At 26.6% G+C, this 5,334-nt stretch overlaps 1 long non-coding RNA gene across 1 annotated transcript; it reads right to left on the bottom strand.

Annotated features, from left to right (window-relative positions):
- Positions 1-4,330: 4,330 nt before the first annotated feature.
- LOC129749017 (uncharacterized) lies at positions 4,331-5,021 on the bottom strand. The gene is made up of 3 exons (XR_008737899.1): positions 4,888-5,021; positions 4,519-4,679; positions 4,331-4,460 (listed from the first exon to the last, which is right to left on the bottom strand). It is a non-coding gene; the product is annotated as an uncharacterized LOC129749017 (long non-coding RNA).
- Between the last annotated feature and the right edge of the window lie 313 nt (positions 5,022-5,334).

The raw sequence follows: 5,334 nt of genomic DNA, 5'->3' as shown, positions 1-5,334 counted from the left end.
CCGTCAATGGAGGGGGGGTCTCAAATTTCCAAAATTTAGCCAAAATAATAACAATAACATATACATACAATAAATAAGGTAATTGATTTCTAAAAAAATGTCTTACTTATGATTTACACAAAAACTTTAAAAAATAATAAATTTTACTGATAAAATAAATCAAAATTATCAAAACAAATCAGAATGAATGTTTCAAATCAATGCTTTTTCCAGTAATTCATTCATTTATCAAAATGATGTTCCATATTTTGAACTATAAGTTTGCTTGAAAATGAATTAAACAGTCATGTTTTCAAATTTGGAATCCATATTTCCGAAACACCAGAAAAAGAATGAAAATCTAAATTTCGAATAAAGCTTCAGGCACAAGAATCAATGCACCAAAATAGAATACATAAAATATAACACCAAATTAAAAAAAAAATCTGAGTTCTCAAATAAATGTTTGATCGGTTTAAAAATTAAGCATGATTAAAAATGATCAAAAATGACGATAATTTACAATTCATTTAACTTTACATTTCTTTTCTAAATTTTCTGTGGAAGCATTGATTAAAAAATTCCGCTTTACTATTTTGAAATCGAAAAAATAATAATCACGATTTGAAATGTGGATTCTCGATTAAGAAAAAAACAGTTTGAACTTAAGAGAATTTATTCAATAGTTTGAAATTAATTTTTTTTTTTGGAAAAAGAAGAAAATATTTAAAGACTGCCATGATTAAAGTCAAATATAAAACCTTTTCTTTATTAAAATTCTTCTAGTTATTAAAATAAAAGGTAAAAAAAAGTTCTTATATTCAAAATAATAACTATTTATATTTATAATATAACACGTTCAATTAAACTGACAAATTACAGATTGGGAATTGAGTAATAAGAAATTTATAAAAAAAAAACATTTGTAATGAATTCCAAGTTTTGTTGTAAATATTGAAAGCATACAAATTTAATAAGCATTTAAATTTAACTATTAAGTTGCTACTTCTAATAATTGTCGAACTTGCTAATGATTAATTGAAGATCATGATAAATTATTAACATGATTGAATGTAAAGAAAATTAAAGAAATGAAATTTATAAGTTTTTAATTATAAATTAATTGAAATTTATAAATTCATTAAAAAATGCTCGTAAGTTTAAGCTTTAAGGCCAAAAAATTTAAAAAAAATATAAATCTATAAATTTAAAAGTTCATAAATTTTCAACAGAAGGTAATAAGTTTAAAATTTCAAGCTCTTAATATGTTGTCAGTTTCAATTGGAATATTGGGTCCTGGAAAGGACAGAAGGTGGAAACTATATTTTTCTTATTACAAATTTAGTTTCAAAGTTTTCCAAGAAGATTATGATTTCAGAACACAAAAATTTAGAATTAAAAAAACAAACTATTAAAAAATATTTCATAATGTTTTAAAAGTTTTTCTTTAAAATTCGGCAAATGTATTTGAAAATGAAAACAAAACATGAAAATGATAAGTTTTTTGAAAATGATAAGATTTTTAACATTTGAGAAGTATTTTTTTTTTCAATTAACTCGTCTAATCTTTTTAAAAACTTATTAATAGAATCTAATTGATAACTCAAAGGAACAGCATTTAAGTACCCATGATTGGATGATTCATGTGGTAGATTTAAGCGCGCTGAACTCGTTTTGTTTGTCAAATTTTGTCAATAACCTTGAATTTAATGATACGTAGTTTATAAGCTTTAAAATGTATCAGTTTTAGGTGGAATCAATATTGATAACTGGTTAAAGAAACATCTGATTCTGAATTTGTTTATTATTCATCTAACTCAATCAAGGAAGAAAACTTTAAAGATGATGATGCATGATCTAAAAAAGTTGAATTCTACAGTTTTGATAAATTTGGAAAGATGACATTACTAAAAAAAGTTAAGAAAAAAAAATTGAATTCATTTATTTAACTTGTTCAAACCTGTAAAAAGATACGTTTTTTGCTTTAAAAATATCTAAAACTCAATTTGATTTAAAGCTTCATTCATCGCTTTCAAATGTTATATTGAGTATTAGGAAGAACAAAAAACACAAAATAAAATTGTGACCGAAATTGTTTTCTAAAAGAATATTTCATATCAGCACGATGTTTTGTAAATCAAAATTTTTATTAATAAAGTAGAGGATACTAGGTTTAAGATTTCATTTTGGTAATTCTGATGACCATCATAGCTTCCACCTTGTTAATGTATAAAATTAGTATTCGATGAAGTAATTTCAAAGTTAAAATGGTTGGTTTCAAACTCTGAATTTGTTTCTTCTTCTTATAAAAAACCAATTTTAAAGACGAGGTAGTGTTTTTGAATGTCAAGCTTAAAGTTTCAATATAATATGTTGATTGAATAGTAGATCAAATTTACAATTAAAATTAAGTTTAAAATTGTAAACGGCATATATATAATTACGTGAACTAAAATATCTCCAGTCTAGGGTGAGTTAAGAATCATTTCCGGAGGCGAGAAAAAATTATGACATTCTTGTTAACACTTATTTAACACCTTTTAAGATAAAGTAATTTCCCTTCACTACGTTGAAAATTTTACTTGAAAAAAATCTCCATGGTAGGGGGGGGGGGGGGAAAGGGGTTAAACCCCTTTACCCCCCCCCCCCCCCCCCCGTTCGCACGGCCTTGTGCGATAATAATATTTCTAAAAAAATTTCTACCCGCTTATTTTCACAATCTTTCATTTCTTCTAACTTTCTAAAAAAACTTCCTAAAAAACCAATATCTTGATAAGTCTCACTTAAAAAAACACTACTTTTCACCGATAAGGCTGATAAATTAAGTTGAAATCATCAGTTATTGTCCTAATTTTTAAACTTTTAGTTGTGCATTTTAAATAATAAAAAACCGAGTCTCCCTGATGTAGTGATTAAACCTTTAGCGAGACATAGAGGCTCCCCCTGAGAAAAAAAAACTCATCTAGAATCACGTTCACCTGAAAACAGCTGAAAAATTCGAAATTGCTGAACGATTCATAAATAATCGTTCATGAGAGAAAATAAAAAAAAAACAATAATTTCAGAATGGGCACGTTATCAAAATATACGGGAAAATTGTGCCATAAGTGAACATTTCTTGAAACATCAGAAACTTAAAGTACTGGTTTTTTTTGTAGATTTATCTAAAATGAATCTTTGAAATATATGAGGTAGCAGTTTTTCATATAGACCTTTCTAAGAAAGATGCTTCTTATTTTTTCAAATTGAAAATTTCGGAAGGCCCACAGATATTCTTCAACACACACACACACACAAGAATATTTGAGTAACTGCATGTATGAATGAATTCAAATTGTGACAAATTATGCACTCGAGTTTCGGTTTTCTGTTTTTTTCAAGACAAAGATATTAAGAGCGACCATGAAAGACCAGAAAAACAGTTTTTTTTTCATATGTATACGCCTAGTTATCATACTCGCTTATCAGTTCCACAGGATAGGAAGCAATTACTAACAAAATAAGGGTGTTATACGAATAGAGACATCATTCCTCAGTAATAATCTTATGATAAATTTGAATTAAATAATAAAAATCTGAAAGTCTGGATTTCTTGAAACTGTGTCTAACGAAAGATCGATGAAGTTGGAAAATCTAGATAAAATATGAAATGTTTACATAATTAAACTACTGGTATTTTTTATTATTGAATAAAAAAATAATGGCTTGAAATGAACGATTTTATTTGAAAATAACATGAATAAAATACATTCATATGATTGAACAAACTTATTTTATAACATAATATAAAATATCAAATGTCCATCGATTGATAATTTTTTTTTATTTTATTTTTCTTCTGATTAAAAAATTGTTCAGGAAGTTTATTTACTTTCAAGTTTATGTGCTTAAAAAAAAAACAAAGGTGATTGTTAATTTTCCAAAAACTTGATGATGATCATTGAAAGTTATCAAATTGGCTAAAAATCAGTATGAATGATGAATCCTAGGTCTAACTGTTTTAATTCAGGATTACGAGGTTTTTGTTTGAGTCTTCGTGATGGACAGCTGAGGAAGCACTTAGTACTGTGGGAAATAAAATGCATCATCTCGGTTACTAGAAATATTTTATTTAGAATTTGATTGGATCTTTTGTAAAATTGTTTGAAAAATTCGATTACATGTACAAACTCAAAATAAATTTATACATTGTTCTTTGAAAACTTGCGTTTTTGTTCAAGAGATGCAATTTAATATTTGAAGCATCATTTTTTCATAAAATAATTAACAGATTTTACCAGATTTTTTTTTATCTTCGATAAAATTATACTATTACAATAAAGGATTCAAAGTAATTAAAATCAAGTAAAGATTGGAATTTATATGCATTGATTTATTCTCATATATCGACGAAAAAGACTTCCAGATTCAAAAATAAACATATTAAATTAATTCTTTGTAGCAGCATATCCAAGTTTTTGCTCTTCACAATTTTGTTCGAACTGTGGATGAAATATTGAAGTTTGAAAAGATTGTTTTTCAATCGCTCAAAATACTTACATTGCATCTTCTTGCCATCTCCACTGAACTACACACAACTGCAGGAGCTCGGGCACATGGATCCGATCCTAAGGATTTCCTCGTCGTTGAAGGGTTGCTCCCCGACGATTTTCTTGTAGTTTGAGCATTCAATCCCATCGAATATCTTTGATCTGCTCCTTCTGTATATAAAGAATATTTTTCAAATAACATCTGTCTACAGAAATAGTTAAATCTTACGAAAGATTTAGCTAAAATTCTTACTTAAGTCAACCTCTTTATTTTTTTATACCCGAAAATCTGATTCGTGTTAAATAAATTTTTTCCAAAGTTTTTCCAAATGAAAGAACGTGAGAATTTTTTTTTATTTAATTTTCTTTAATTATTTACCTGTTCCTCGAGAAAGCTGTAAAATGATCAACGAAACGCTGCACACAATCAGAAGTGATTTTATGAGTGTAAACATTTTTCAAAAGTTAAGAAAATTGAGACAAGATTGAGACAAAGTTGAACTGGTACACCTGACAAGGCAGCATCCTTTTTATATGCCCAGTTGGCATTTGAAAGCACTAACTTATTATATTTGAACAACTGAGTATTACTGAACTAGATTGTACTGTGTGCCCATTATATTTGCAAAGAAATGTTTGCTCTCCTACGATTATTTATACAATTTTATCCTACATTGTATCTTAACACTTTAATTTCAAATTTCCTCTATTAAGTTTTAAATTTTTACAATTTAGAATTTTTTGTAATTTTTGAATTTTTTGTAATTTTTGTAATATTTGTTATTTTTTGAAATTTTTTAAGATATTGCAAATTGTCAAATTTTTG

Source organism: Uranotaenia lowii, chromosome 1 (genome assembly GCF_029784155.1).
Source record: "Uranotaenia lowii strain MFRU-FL chromosome 1, ASM2978415v1, whole genome shotgun sequence".
NCBI lineage: Eukaryota > Metazoa > Arthropoda > Insecta > Diptera > Culicidae > Uranotaenia > Uranotaenia lowii.
This window is presented reverse-complemented; position numbering and strand designations above follow the sequence as displayed.